The sequence below is a fragment of the Chinchilla lanigera genome, unplaced genomic scaffold (genome assembly GCF_000276665.1).
Source record: "Chinchilla lanigera isolate Chin_1 unplaced genomic scaffold, ChiLan1.0 scaffold00051, whole genome shotgun sequence".
NCBI classification, from domain to species: Eukaryota; Metazoa; Chordata; class Mammalia; order Rodentia; family Chinchillidae; genus Chinchilla; species Chinchilla lanigera.
The window spans coordinates 11,238,563-11,254,352 of NW_004955452.1; the positions used below are offsets into that span (position 1 = coordinate 11,238,563).

The 15,790-nt window shown below is 49.6% G+C and overlaps 1 long non-coding RNA gene across 5 annotated transcripts in view; it reads left to right on the forward strand.

Annotated features, from left to right (window-relative positions):
- LOC102006093 overlaps nt 1–15,790 on the forward strand; it is a 25,007-nt gene continuing 9,217 nt past the window's right edge. The window contains exons 1-3 of one of the 5 annotated variants that reach the window (XR_001236059.1): nt 1,714–2,835; nt 3,319–3,402; nt 12,147–12,267. This is a non-coding gene — a long non-coding RNA (uncharacterized LOC102006093). Of the gene's footprint in view, nt 927–1,713; nt 3,403–9,054; nt 9,340–12,146; nt 12,268–15,790 lie in introns of those variants that run through there. The other 4 variants (XR_001236060.1, XR_262679.2, XR_001236062.1 and 1 more) reach the window with 4 other exon arrangements.

Sequence of the window (15,790 nt, forward strand, 5' to 3'; positions counted from 1 at the left end):
ACTTAAACTTTGGAGTCAGAAAAGACCCGGATCCAAACTTTGGCTCTGCCACTTAGTAGCCGTAAACAGTAATTTTACCTCTCAGGAGCCTCAGATGATGGCTGTGTTGTGAAATGGGAGTGATTACAGAACCTCTGTCATAAAGCGGTTGTGACAAATAAATAAGATAATATATACTGTGGTTTTCAAAGTGTGGTCTCCAGATCAGCAGCATTAAAGTCACCTGTGGATTAGCCTCACCCCTGACACACTGAGTCAGAGACCCTGGACATGGGGCTCAGCTGTCGGTTGCAGCCTACCTTCCAGGGAATTCTGGTATAGCTCAAGTTTGAGAACCAGACATCAATGTGATGTGCTGAGCGTAAAGAGCTTGATACATAACAAGTGCTCAATAAACTGTTATCATTACCACAGCTGTTCACTGTGATAGTTTTAGCATGTTCCCTAGGATGTGGAGCGGACTATATATCTCTCTGCCTTCGTGTCCTGCAAACTCTATGATCAGGGTGGCCTGCTAATGCAATTGACTATCGGCACGGCTGCCCTGTAGAGGTAGTCTTCAGCCTGTCTCTGCATTTCCAGTAACAGGAAGCTCACTATGTGGCCAGGGAAAGCCCCCTGTGCAAGCCCTGCCTGTACTCGCTTGCCAACTGTGTGTGCTATGGAACCTTTCCCCAGGGCCTCTTCTCCAAGGTCCCTTGGCAGTGCTGAGGTCTGCATGTCGAAGTAGCTTTCCTGCATGCTGAGCCTCAAAGGAGGCTTGACTGGTTGTGAGGTGCAGGAGAAATGTTCTTCTCTAATCCAAGACTGTGTTTCTGTTTGCTGGTGTTTTGGCAGCCACTTCACCCTGCTGACTCATTCTGGTCTGAGGGCAACCAAAACCCCAGGCCTCTTTCTCAGGAACTGCTGAGGCTCCGGCTGATCAGGTAGGACAGCCCAGTCCTTGACGTGTACAGTTCACTTCTGAAAAATAATAATACTTTCCTCTTATGGAAGTCATACATACTTGATGCAGTAAGTTAGGAAAACACAAAGGAAATAAAACCATCACTGGTGATGGGCACTTTAAAATCGACTTTTTTGGTCGGCTGCAGTGGCACACGCCTGTAATCCCAGCACTTGAGAGGCTGAGCAGGAGGATCGTTGCGAGTTTGAGACCAGCCTAGGTCACTTAAGTGAGCTTGAGGCCGGCCTGCACTGCATAGCAAGACCCTGTCTCAAAAAGACAAAAATAAAAAAAGACTTTCTTTGCATGTGTGGTACTGGGGACTAAACCCAGGGCCTTCCCTCTGAGCTATATTGCCCCTTTTTATTTTTTATTTTGAGACAAAATCTCTCTAATTCACTAAATTGTCTGGGTTGGGCTCAAACTTGTGATCTTCCTGCCTCAACCTTCTAGAATGCTGAGATTACTGGTGTGTGCCACCATGTTGAATTTTAATACTTTTTAAAATAGTTAATTTTTTTTTTTGAGACAGGGTCTTTCTTTGTAACTCAGGCTGGCCTTGAACTCACTATGTAGTCCAGGTTGGCCTTGAACTCTTGGTGGCCCTCGTGCCTCAGCTTCCCGAGTGCTGGGATTATAGGCATGCATCATCATGCCTGGCTAATTTTTTATCAGTACATAATAATTACATTTCTTGAGGGGAGTTGGTCACTCAATACTTTTAGTTCACTGAGACAGAAAAGTGGGTTTACCCTGGGATCTTCTGTTTTCTTGTCTGCTTCCTTGTTCCATTTCCTTGTCAGTATAGTAGCCACTGATGACAACTCTTTCTACCCCAGGGGTAGCTGTGAGGATCAAGGGAGCTATCGCACTGGACTGCTTTGCAGGGGTTGGGAGCATGTTACTTTTACTCTCAGAGAGTTGTAACTTGGGCCAGCTTCCCACATGCCCTCAGCCAGGCGGGAGGGCCTCTTGTGACATTTCTGGGCCTGGTGTGGCCACAGCTAACAAGCCAGTCTTGGTTTACTCTATGCTGAGAGCCTGCATGGTCTCACGGCCTGTTGGGAGGGGTTTTAGAGAAGGAAATGGTTGTGGTGAGACAGAATGATGGAGCAACTTTGCAGGGATCTGGGTGGAAAACCCCTGCTCCTGGTGTGTTCTCAAATACTGCAGCCCTGCCCCACCCTGCAACGTCATTAGAAAGTTCCCGGTGGAGTGTGAGACAGAGCAATAAAATGTCCTAACTTGTGAAGCCTCAGACCTGCCATCTCTGGCCTCAGAACCTCTCTGTCACAGGGCAGTGACTGGGGTCATCCAGATTCTGGTCCTACCAGCCAAGCCTCAACTCTGCTGCTCCAAGAGACTGGCCAGGAAAACAGCCTTTGGAGTCAGTTCCTGATTTGTTGGCTGGGTGACCAGGGCAGTCCTTTTTCCTCTTCAGGAAGTGACTGACATTGCTTCTGGGTCTTCAGTGGCATGATCTTCAGACCAAGATACCACGGCCAAGCTAAGTTATTTTATAAACTCTGGGCTGTTGGATAGTAGGCCCAGTCTTATAGAGAGATGAAGAAACACCCAGAATAGTAGGAGGGATTGGTGACTGGTCATTGAGTGGCTTAGAGAACTCATCATTCTGTATTTCTACTTCCTCATTGACACCCCCCCATTTGAGTCTGGCTTCCTTCTCTGTAAAATGGGGTGGGGGTAAGCTTCAATGGTCTTGGGCCTTGTAATCTGCTTCCCAGCTGTTATTCTGGGCAAGTTACTGCATCTTAGTTTTTCCATCTGTCTAATGGGTGTTTTTATCCCTCCCTAGTCTTAAGGGTGCTGAGCTCCAAGGGGTGATGGCCACAGAAGTATTCTGAACAGGAAGGAAAGTGGAGATTCATGTTAGTACAGCACAGTACATCTTCCCTGCTCCCTGAGGAATCTGGAGTGTACTGTCCCCAGTGCCTCCTGGAAATAAACTTGGAACCATCATGCCGAGGGCCTGTGTAAACAAAGTCACTGGCTCTTTACTGCCCCAAAGGGATCAAGGCTTTCCACTTGGCTTCCACCTGAAACCTTTCACCTCTTATGCCTACTGCCTCCTGTTCTCTGAGACACAGCAAAAACCTTCCTCAAACAAGCTTGTACTTTTCCACCTCCAGACTTTTACTTGTGGGTGCAAGGTTCCAACTCTACTCGTCATCTTCCTCTCACATCCGCTCCTCCTCGTTCACCTCACAATGAGAGGATATCCCCATGGACTCAGGGGCTGAGACCTGGAGCCTGGGGTGTAGTAACCTTGGCTCCTTTTTTTCCTCACTCATTCATATGAACCCTGGGCCATGAAGATTCTGTTTTCTAAGAATCTATCCTTTGTTTCCCAGGCCTTGAGGCACATACAGGGCCACTGTAGAATGGTTACACACCTTCTCTATGCTGCGGTCGGTGTGGAAACTAGAGGCCCACAGGTAGGTAAATCTTTTCCTTACAGGTCCAGGCTGGTGGGGAGAGGATCACGTAACCATCATCCTGGATTTAACTCGTCATCCCCATGACATGTTAAATCCTCACACACAAAACCTATAGGTTTTTTGCAGTAAGATCTATAAATACAGCTGGAGGAGGACTGGACCAGCTGAGTGACCACGAGGAGGCTCTCTCTCCTTCTCTGGACCTGTTTTTCCTCTGGCATAATGGTGTTGAATTAAAGAAGGGAAGGCTGAGGGCTTTTCAGTTCCAACAGTCTTGGAAGCAATGGCTCTCCAGGGTAAGGAGCAGATGGTAAAGGAACAGAGGCACAGTTGTCCAGATGCCTGACTGAGAAGGTCCTGCTCCTGCCAAGGCCCCTGCTGGGGGAGTTCCTTTGAAGCTCTTTATCTTCATTTCTCCTCCAAGAGGGTATAACACTTAGGTGGAGTCTTGCCTAAAACAGAGAGGCTGGTGGTTAGCTCCTTGCCTAAGATAAGCCCTGCTGGGTCCATAGTCTAATCTGGCCAGTGACTGGCTGCTTCTCCCCAGCTGACTCAGCTCTGGAGTCCAGGATGGGAAAGGGTGTCCTGGCTCTCTGTCCCCACTGCAGCAGGGAAGGGCTCTTGACTACAACTTCAGCCTTGCCATTTGTAGATGTGAGGCTGTGAGAGCTAAGTTTAGCTATGTGACAGTCTGATGGTGCCAACTTGATGGGGCCTGGGGTGCACTGGAACGAAACTATTGGCTGTCCTGGGTCTCCAGCTTCTCAACTCTATCTGTAGATCTTGGGACTTGCTGGCTCCCATAATTATGCAATTATATAGAGATGCTATTTGTTCTGTTTCTCTGAGTATTACAGAAGCCTTGGACACTTTGCTTGCTCACTCGGTGCCTTTATTTTGAAGTCTAAAGAAAAGCGAAGAAAAGAAAGGAAACAGTAATTCTTAGTACAACTGCTACTTTTCTATGTTAGAATTTCCATGCTTTACTGAGCAGAACTCCAAATCTCCTTACGAGTATCTCAGGGCCTTCTTGGGTCTGGTTAGCCTTGCTAAGGTAAGATGCATTGCCCCCATCACTGACTGGACGCTGTAGTCAGGCACCATTCTGTGCCTTTATATAAGCTGTTCCCATCCCTGAAGGGTGTCTTCTCTGCTGTCTGCCTGGTGAACTCTCACACATCCCTCGGGGCCAGTCTCCAACATGTACCCCCCCGCCATGCCCCCAGGGCCTTCCTCAAAATGACCCCCGTCCCAGTGCCTGGCACACCCCTTGGCTCTGGTGTCACTCGGCTATGTTAAGACTGTGGCGCTGTGTGTCGGCCTCCTCCAAGACCGCGAGCTCCCTGAGGGCCTGGCTCCGAATCACCGTCTGTATACAAACAGTGGTGGTTCCCCTTCCTCGTGCTGGTACAGCGTTTTTCAGTTTATGAAGCACTTTCAGATCGATGGCTTCAAACTCACAACCGCTCAGGGAAGGAGGCAGAGGCAGGACTAAAGCCTCCACTCATTTCATCTCCTTAGGCAAGCCTTTCTCAGGAAAGGCAGCTCTGCTGGGGAGTAGGGGTTGGTTCTTTGGCTTCTTTGGCCTCCAGCTCAGCAGGAGTTGCGAGAGATTGCGGCCTCTGGCTTGGCAGAAGTGTAAGGGCAGACAGAGGCCACGGGGAAGGGTCAGGTCTGGGGCAGGCTGGGCTGGATCTTATTCCAGATGTGTCCCTCTCTACGAGGCCTTGGACGGCTCTCTCTGTTCCTCCATTTTTAATTTCTAGCTCCATGAAAGGCAGCTGTGTGGATCAGTGTGGAACACAGGCGATAACTAAGGGGAAAGTGCTCTGAAAATGCAAGGGACCGAAGAACTTTGTGGACATAGCAACTATGTGACCTCAGATACACTGAAATACTTGTAGTGCTCCTGGCTTCCTGTCAGACAATTTACGTTACTGTTGGAACCTCCTCCCTGGCATCCAGAGCATCCCAGCTCATCAGAACCTCATCTCCTCTCCTGGAGGCTGTAGACCCTCTTAGGGCCCAAAGATAGTCCTTCCCATTTCAGATCTTGAGGGGATGGTGCTCGGATTACAGATCTCTCTGACCTTGGGGTATCCAGATCAAAGGAGAGGGTTACAGTGCCGGCCCAGTATGGGCTCATGCTTCAATTCATTCAAAAGTAGCCCTGTTTGCCACTGGGAGCGCAGGAAGAACCCTGGTCTGAGTGTCTGCTCTGGGCTGCAGTGAGGCTGGGAAGATAGCTGCTTGGGGTCCCTAGACACAGTTAGGCTTTGGACAGAGCTGTCCCCAAGTCAAACATATCTCTGGATCTGTTCTCCTATCTTTCCAGGAAGTTTTTCTCCAGGAAAGTCCCTGGGATGTCTGTCATCCGAAGAATGGCGTGGCCCAAGCCAAAGCTGGGAAAGAGAGGTGGTTTTCTTCTATTGTCTCACCAGGGTATCTTGGAGCCCAGAGACGCGGGTTCTTGTCTTGGCTCTGACTTTCTGTGTGGACAGATGAATCACTTACCGTACACTTCTTGGGTTTCCGTTTGCCTTGGGGTGGGGAGCGTGGGGCCTACCTCGCTGAGGGTCCAGCAAGGTCACAGATGAAAATCCTTTGTCGTTGACATTTGAGCGAGAGGAGAAAAACAGCAGTGGAAGGGATCTGTGAGGCAGTGGGCCTGAGATCAGTCAGAAGAGCCCTCAGTTTTAGCCCCAGCCTCCCCTGACTGGCCAGGTGACCTTGGGCCAGTCACCGAACCAAAATATTTGTAAATAACTAATTATTGGCACAGTCATGAGCATGTGTCTCCCCTCCCAGTAGGGATCATGTCTGGCCTGCTCTCCACAGGCCAGTATACTGCTTCTGCACCCCTGGTGGGTTCTCTGCCTCTCAGCGGCCTCTGTAGGCTGCTGGAGAAACCCTGAAGACACAGCCCATGGTGGGAGGAGTTTGGGATAAACAGGTTGCTCTGAGGAACTCTGCGCTCCGAATGGGAAGGCACAGCACAGCCTTTAGCCCCAGGAAAGGGAGGAAGTGTGTGGACCGACTTGGGCCCTCTGGTCTGAGTGCTTAGGCCCTGCTTGTTCTAGCTTTGGAGCCTTCAGCTGCAGCTCAGGAGCCCGGTGTTCAATTCAGCCCCTGCCGCCTCCCGCCTGTCCCGTTAGCCCCACTTTCCCACACGAACACCCTCCTCTCTCCAATGTGTGTGCAGATCTCACCCTCTCCTCAGTACACAGCAGTCTTTTCTGCCCCCCGACTGTTGCACAGGTTGTACTCTTATGGTGACTACACACCCCTTCTCTGCCCAGAGAGTGCAGGTAGTTTAACTCCATGTTCTTCCTGCTGGGAGCCTTCCAGGCTGCTGCAGGCAGAGTCCGATGCTCCCCGCTTGGAGCTCGGCAGCTCCGAGGAAGCTCTGCTCTCTGTGCAGTGACAGACTTGCCCCACTGGGCTGATACCAACTGGAAGCTACCGCAAGGCAGAGAGCAGCTCACCCTCCCTTTGCGACCCTAGTGTTCAGCAGGGCTTGGCACCGGGAGGGATTCTAAACGACCTGGGGTCCGGGTTTCTAGGCAGGGATGACTACTTCGTGGCACCTCAGGGGTCCAGGGAGTCATAGGTCATATTCATCAAGAAGGTCAAGGACAGGGGTGATATTAGTTGACTTTCCTGGAGAGTGAGGCCCACGGAAGGGCAGGGATTTTTCTGAGGCCCCACAGTGTAAAAGCCAAGATGAGCCTGGAACACAAGGGTCCTAATATTTAGTCCCCATCTCTGGCTGTGATAGCTTGAATACTGTCCCAGCGTTAGGCCAGGGTGCCTGGAGTCCCCAGGGGCCCAGGCCTCACAGCTGCTCACTCCATTCTGGCTCAGTCCCTCTGGCCAGGCTCTCGGCCAACAGCAGCATGAGGCTCTGGCTGCCCCTGCCAAAAGTTGTGCCGTCAGCAATCTGGGGAGGCAGCCAGGCCACTTCCCCACGGGCAGCTCAGACACAAGACCCGGAGCAGCATCTGCACCGGACCGTGGGCCCTGGGAATGGTCTCCCGCGAAGACAGAGTCCTTCGACCCACCTGCTTAGAATCCCACTAAACAGGAAGCAACAGTCCGAAGTGCACAGTGCTGCACGCAGCATGGAACATGTGCTCCCCAAAAGCTGTTTCACATGCAACATTACTATTACTACGATGATGATAATGATGATCACGGGATCCCAAAGGGTGCTCGCCAGGGTGCAAAGTCAGGACCCGCCACTTACCAAGTTACGCAGGTTACTTAACTTCATTTTCTTTTTGTGGTACTGGAGGTTGAACCCAGAGAACACCGAGCTACATCCCCAAACATTTTCATTTCTACTGATCGATTGACTGTAGCACTAGGGATTGTGCTCTACTACTGAGCTACAAGTCCAACCCCCCTTTTTTTTTTTTTTTTAAAATTTTGAGACAGGGTCTTACTAAGTGGCCCAGGCTGCCCTCCACTTTGTAATTCTCCTGCCTCAGCATAAGGTGTGCCATCAGCCCTGACATCCTCATCTTCTTTATGCCTCCAGTTTTGTGTCTTTCAGGCGGGGATGACAGTAATACTTGTCTCCGAGGATTGTGGGAGAATGCCATCGTGTGATACATACCCTTCTGCACTCCTGTGGTGACCTCCTGCCCTTCACCAGTGCACAAACTTCTCGGTGACCACTGTCCACTTCACCCCCCAGTACCACGGCTCCAAGTACAGGTTTCAGAGCCAGGCAAGCTGAGTCCAATCCCAACTTCCACATGTACGGTGTGACCTCTGAATTGCAGTGTCTCATCTGTAAAATAGGAACAGTGATAATACCAACCCGTAAGACACTGAGCATTTACTGGGATAATCACAAGGGTTCAGCATGATGCCGGGCACATTGTAAAACAGGACAGGTACCCTCATGGGACATGAGGTGTAGAATTTAGGCCTTAATCCATAGCCAGCTGCCCACTAGAGATGGAGACATCTCTTTTTCTTTACCCTCCCTGCATAACCATGTATGGAATGCACACTGCCCTTATCTCTGTACTCTTCTTTCAAGGACCGAGTGGGCTATAATACCAGCGGGAACTCCAGGATGTCCCTAGGGTGAGAATGGACCTTTAATCCATATCTCACAGGGAGGAAATCCCTTAAGACATGAGGAAGCTAGGTGTGGCAGTGCACGCCTGTAACCCCAGCACTTGGGAGGCGGAGGCAGGAGTATTTCCCTAAGTTTGAGGCCAGCCTGGGCTACATAGTGAGACCCTGTCTCAAAAAAACCTCACACACACAAAAAAAGACCTGAGGGAAAAGTCTTTCAAAAATGCCACACTCAAGAAAAGTTCCAGCCCCTAGTCTACCTCAGCGATGATCGAGTCTACCTACCTGTTCATAAGATCGGGTCTCATTCTTTGGTTAACAGGCCAGTCCACTTCATCAGAGCTGTGCCTCCTTTAGTTCCTCAGACTACAGTCCCTTCCCTGTTTTCTCTTGCTGTCTTCTTTTTTTCCTCTCTTTTTAAAAAGATAGTCTTCTATGTAGGCCAGGCTGGCCTCAAACTAGTGATCCTCTTGCCTCAGTCTCCTGAGTGCTGGGATTACAGGCATGTGTTCCACCTTGCCCTGCTAGTTTTCTTGTACTTTTTTTTTTTGGTACCGGGAATTGAATTCATGACCTAGCATTTTCCAGGCAGTCGCTGTTTTCTTGTACTTTCTAACTTTGCCTAATAAATCAGGCTATGCCTCTCACCAGCACATCCTCAAATTCTTTATCTGTGATGACAGCTGACGAACGTACTGGGTGGGGGAGAGCTAAAGTCCTCATCTCCTCTTAGGGACCTACTGGAACCCTGTCTAGCAACACGTCAATTGCATGATTTCCAGCAAGAGCAAAGACCCCTTTGCTGATTGGCGACTATGGGGAAATGCTCAAAACCTCTCTGAGGTGCGTCCTTCCCCTCACTCCACCTCCTCGTCCCTACCCACTGCCCAAATCTTTCGCCCCTCAGGGCTGGCGCAGTCTTGCATCCTTCTCCAGGAAGTGTCCCTTCTTTGGTTGCAGCAACCCTCACTCGCTGCCTTTAGCTCCTGCTGTCCTTGTCTGTGCCACACAGGCCAGTGTATTCCATTGAGCTGAGCGCCTGTGGCTCACCTTCCCAGGATCCAGCATCCAGGCTGCTTTCCTCTTTCTCAGATTCTCACTTCCCAATGGGGATCCACATAGTCCCAGGAAGTAAATTCTCTCCATCTTCATCTCCCCAGTTTTAAGGGTGAGACACATGATTTGTGCTAACCCAACAAATGACTCCTGTCTCTAATGGCTCACTCATAGAGTGGACAGTGACCTGACTCAGACCACAGTGAATCTTGGGAATTTGCTAGGAATTCTGGGGTACAGATACTCTAGGTTTTCTCTCTTGTTCTGGGTGGTGTGAAGTACATATGTGCTATCTAGCACTGCTGCAGTCCTTTTGCTACCATGAGAGAAGTGAGCCTGAGGGAGGACTCAGTAGTCCTAATAAACCATGCCTGACTGCCAGGCTCCAGTAGATATTTTGGTTGCATGAGCCGACAGATGTGTAAGTTTTCTGTTGTCTGTAACATCCCGATTCAAATACCCCTTAGTTAAATGACTTTGTTTCATTTACCAATAAGTGTATTTATTCACTTAAATAATAACTAAGCCCCTGCCACATGCCAAGCCCATGCTGGGTGCTAGGGATTTAATGCACAGCACTGATGTGGTCTTACTTCTGTCAGGAAGCTTACAGTCTGGTGAGAAGACCTAGAGATTAAAACGCCTTCTCTGGGGGTGTGCACTGCGGTGTTTAACTTGCTCAGCATCCACTGCCCCCTCCTCTGAATACAAGAACTCAGGCTTTTTGGGAAGTCATCTAGAGGCCTGCCCGCTGACCGAATCCTGGCCAACTGGCACAGCCATGCTCCTGGCCAGCAATGCATTCGGCACAGACATGAAAGTTGGCCCTGAGACTGTAAACTGCAAAAGCAGATCCTGTCCTTCTGCTGGGGTCACCAGAGGAGACCTAAACCTGTGGCCGCCTTAAGCTGAAAAAGAGTGCTAAGACTAGTTAATCTCTGGGAGCTGGTGGCGATAAGCTCCTCTGACTTCTCATTCATTTAACCAGCCAGAGGGACAGAGAGACACGGCCCCTCCTGAGTGCAGTCTTAGCGAAGGACAGCCGAGTGCCTCAGCACAACACAGAGTAGCCGCACTGGGAGTAATTGCAGGGCTCCGACTTGGCTTCAAGACAGAAGCTGTGTTTGTTTTTAAATACTGGGACACAACGAACACAGAAAAACTAAGCCACACTAAAAACTTTAAACATCTGCAGCCAGGAGGGGTGGCATGTGGCTGTAATCCCAGCACTCTGTGAGGATGAGGAAGGAGGACTGCACTTTTTTTTTTGGTTTTTCTCCGGTACTGGGAACCGAACTCACGACCTTGTGCTTGCCAGGCAGGCGCTTTGCCGCTGAGCTAAATCCCCAGCCCCCAGGACTGCACTTTTGATTGAACATAGTCTGGGGAACTTAGCAAGACGGGTTCCAAAATAAAAAATAATAAAAGGATTGGGGATGTAGCTCAGTGCAAAGGCCGCAGGTTCAATCCTTAGTAATGAAAAAAAAAAAATTCTCATAATGATTCTACCACTCAGCTATGATCACAGGTATTCTTTTCATCTGTGGCTTTTTAGATGCTTTTCTATGTACCCAAACTTTTATATTTCTGTATGTATGTATGTATGTATGTATGTCTTTTTGAAACAGGGTCTCGCTATGCAGTTCAGGCTGGCCTTGAGCTCACTCTGTAGCCCAGGCTGGTCTCGAACTCGCAACGATCATCCTGCCTCAGCCTCCTGAGTGCTGGGATTACAGGCGTGCACCACCACGTCTGCCACTTTTATTTTTTAAAAACTTTTTTGAGACAGGTTCTTGCTATGTAGTTCAGGTTGGCTTTGAACCTGTGGCAATACCCCTGTCTCTCAGCCTCCTGAGTGCTAGGACTTACAGGCATGTGCCACCACACTCGGCTACACAAATCGTAAAAACCAAAAATAGTAATTGCAATGTGATTTAAAGGGTTGGATCCTGGAAAGGAAAAAAGAACATTGGTGGAAAAACTAGTAAACTGATAAAAATGTCTTATCATTCTAATAGTATACCAACATTAATCTGATAGTTGTGACAAACATATCTTTTGAGACAGGACATCAACATTAGGAGAGACTATGTGAAGTGCAAACAGAAATTCTACTTCTGGAACTTTTCTGTAGCCTTAGAATTATTCCAGGAGGGTGTAGTAGGGCATTTGTCTGCCATGTGTTCAACCTCCAGCACTGCAGAAAAGTAGCGAACACCCCAGCGGCCCTAGGGCTCAGACCCAGGAGTGCTGTTCCACTGAGCTACACTCCCAGTCCTTTTTATTTACTTATTTTAGTTTGAGACAGGGTTTTGCTCACTCGTCTAGTCTGGCCTTAACTTCTGATCCTCCAGCCTCAGCCTCTCTAGTTGCTGTGATTACAGGCACGGGCCACCATGTCTGTCTTCTGCATTGTTTACTCCCCCAGTAATTTCTCATGAAAATCTTGCCTCTTGAAATGATTATTTCATGGTAGCATACTATACTACTCCATGAATGAATCACAGTCTCCCCTGTTGCTGGAAATTTAGGTTGTTTCCAATTCTTACCGACATAGAAAAATGCTTTCTTCACCTATTTCGTCATTTCCTTAGGGTGTGTGAACAAACGAATCACCGAGCCGGAGGCTTCTAGTTGACCAACCCTAACTGAGCACCTTGGACACCACGAAAGCACCTGACGTACACCCGCTCATCCTGCCTGCTTCACCAGGAGGTACTGTTCTCATTTCCTTATATAGGGAAATTTTCAAAGGTTCTTGGAACGGGAGTCAAATTCTCACTAAAGACTTTCTGCCGACTCCAGCGTCTCCCTGGTGCCACCCGCTTTTGAGGAACCCAGATCTCCCATCGGGCACTTCTGTGCTCTGCCCCTCCCCCAACTTTTTGGCCTCGAGGAGGCCGTCAGAGGTCTGTGGCACCCAAGCGGGTACTGCCAGTCGAAGGCGTGGTTTTGGCAGTGGCTCCAGTTCCCTCATCTTCAGCTACAGAACGTCCCACTCTCCGTGGGTTTTAGGCCTTGTGGGTGCTGAGATCACCGCTAGTAAGCTGGCTGCCATGTCAGGAACACCTTCCTCCTGCTAACCTGAGCAGAATAGGCGTCTCTGGGGGAAAGAAGTGATTCCTGTCTCCAGTCAGGGCCATACCTGGCAGCTCAGGAAATGCCCATGTTTCTTAACCAGTAGTCTGTTCTGGTTCGGTACAGTACTTAAAGGGGAAAGGAAAAACACTGGGAAATAGCATCTCTATCCTGAGAGACCAGGTAGCCATGGGAAAGGAGAATTATTTATTGGGCTATTTTTCAATCTATATGAACTTGGCTACCCTTCTATATGTGTGCTATGACCCTCAATTTACAGTGAGTTGAGCTCACTGAAGCTTAGGGTTAAGTGTCCCCCTGAGAGACACAGAGGGAGCTACTGTCAGTGCCAAGATCTAATCACAGGTCTCTGTCATCCTCAGAAGCCCCTCACTCCACTGAGGACAGGACTGGACCACAGAACTGACAGCAAAATTGAGGGGTTCCTCCTCTTCAGTCCCATAGTACACGGTCACCTAATTCTAGTCAGAGCACAGACCTGGCATGGCTAGAGGGGGAAGAAGGGTGCTTGGGTGGAACTTAAAGTGGGCCATCAACTCTGTGTACGTACCCTTGTCTTCTGCTCATGAGTTCTTGACATTACCCATGAGCTGAAAAACTTCGCTTTTATTGTTCCTGTACTTTCACTATTTCCAGTAAGATGTAGGTTTCCCAGGAACTCTAGTTCCCCGGGTTAGGGCAGCCCTGGATGCAGCAGCCTCTGCTCCTTCCCCTGGGCTGTGCTTTCTGTTGGCCTGTGTCTCCCCTCCCCCACTGCACAGGGCCGCTGGCCCCATCCTGCCTCATTAGCCCTTCCTGCGCACTTGGTTCTTTTCCAGAATGGATCCAAGACAGTTTACCACACACATATGAATGCTCAAACACGAAACAGAAAACAAATGAGATCGGGGTGGGCTAAGAACTTTAGTAAGATCTGTGGCAGAGGAAAGCATAGCAGTTGAACACTAGACTTAGTTTCAAATTTCTTCATACCAAGAGCAAAAAAGAAAGTAAAAAAAAAAAAAAAAAATGTACTCCTTACCTAGAAGAATGGAGACAAACAGAGAACATTGTCTCCTAGTTCTAAACTCAGAGGAGTTTGTCCTTTTTGGGGGGTGTCTTTTTTGAGACAAGGTTTCACTATGCAGTTCAGGCTGGACTTGAACTCACTTTGTAGCCCTGGCTGGCCTTGAACTCTTGGATATCTTCCTGCCTCAGCCTCCTGAGAGCTGCAATTATAGGCATGCGCCATCACACCCAGCGTATTCAGAGGAATTTGTCCTAAAGTTTCATCCAAGGGACACCATACAATAGAATGATTTACTCCACTTCAACCTCAGCCTACAAGTGCAGGTCTGTCAGGCCCGAGGGTGATCTGCAGAGGATCTAAGCCTGGTCTTGCCCTCTGATTCTTCTTCATCTTTTTGTTCCCTGCTGCTTTCTGCTGGGGGCACTTCAACCAAGACCAGCACCTGGAAGAGGCCCCCTGTGGGAAGGGTCATCATCACACTGTCCTGGAGCACTAAATGCGCCGCTGCTGCACCCAGAGACATCAGAAGCAGTGGTCCCTCTGGAGTTGGGAGTGACTGTGCCAGTGACCACACGGAGCTCCAGTCACGGGTGACCGGGGCAGAGCCAGCACACACACTTGTGCTGCTGCCACCTGTTCTGAACCAGAGGTGGGGGACCTGACTCCTCTCATACCCCTCTGGGACGGCTTTCAGCTCTGTAAATCCTGCACCCCAACAGCTATTGACCTCAATAGCAAAGAAGCCACCGACGATAAAATAGAAAAAGGCTTTACCTGGGCCACGGGTCTCCACTCAGGCCCTTCATGGTGAGGGAACACAGCTATTTGCTTCTCCTTTCATTTGCTCCATGGGTCACAGCTTTTCTGTATCACGAGCACCTCTGAGAACCTTTCCTCTCCCCGCAGCACTGAGGCGGGGATGTGGAGCCGCAGGTGCAGGCCCACATTTCGGTTCTCAGATGTATGGAACTCAGAGTTCCCATCAATGGCTACATTTTTGTCTCTGAACTCTATCGGCATTTCCTGAGCACCTGCTGCGTCCTGGTCATCCTTACCCACAGGAGCACTTTGGTAGCCAGTGTTGTCAACACACCCGACAGGGGTCAGTCCCCTCTTAGTGATGAGGGGAGGCAAGTGGCCTAAGTCTTCCGGTGGAGGAGCTGCTGCGGAAACCTGTATTCTGACTTACTGAGGAGACTGTCAGGCTCCTCCTCTGTCAGTGACGCACTGCTGAAGGGATCCGAAGACACATACCCCGGATCCTCAGAACTGGCAGTGATGTCTTCCAAATCAGCCTGGCAGGGAGTGTCCATGAAGGGCTCTTATTCGGAAGGTTTCTTCCTGCCTGCAGAGGTGCACAAGTCACTAAATCACTTCAGCAACAAGGCCGAGGTGCTGGCATGTGAGTTCTGGCGTTGGCTCTTGTGTGTGACAGGAGGAATGTTCTTCACGAGTATTGGTTTCCTCGCCTATAAAATAGGCTCTGACTGCACAGGGTGCTCCAAGGGTGTCAGTGGTCCAAACTGTGAGGCCTCTGCCAAGCACTTGTCGGGCTCGGTCCTCCAGGGGCGCTAGTGACCCTCTCGCAGCCAGTCTTGGTCTGCAATGAGGACACCAAAGTCCAGAGAAGCAAATGAGTAACAGTTCACTCATTCTTCTGTTTATTATTTTCAGTCATACCAGGCTGCCCCTCAGGCTGGTTTGACAGACATTTCCTCTCAATTGTATGTACGATGGTCAAGGAATGGGATGAAATTTCCACGGGGCATTTAAAAAGCTCAGGGAATGAAAAGATCTGAGCAAATTCGTCACACTTACACCTGAAAATGACTCTGCCGAGATGGGGAAGTAGAGCGGAAGAGGGAGGAGCTGGCCAAGGGAGCAGGATTTAACATGCCAGTGAGGACTGCCTCTCAGTCACAAGACGCCTACGGAACAACAGCAGGGCTTCCAACCCAGCTCCCTCTGGTTCCGGAAACAGCAGTGATTTCTCAGAATCCTCACTGGCAAAGGCAGCTCTTCCAAAAACACGAATACTGCAGTTTGGACAAGTGACTTAAGCTCGCTTTTGCTGCGGACTAAATGGATTTAAACTAGGACACACAAAGAAGCAGCCACAGGTGTGGAAGC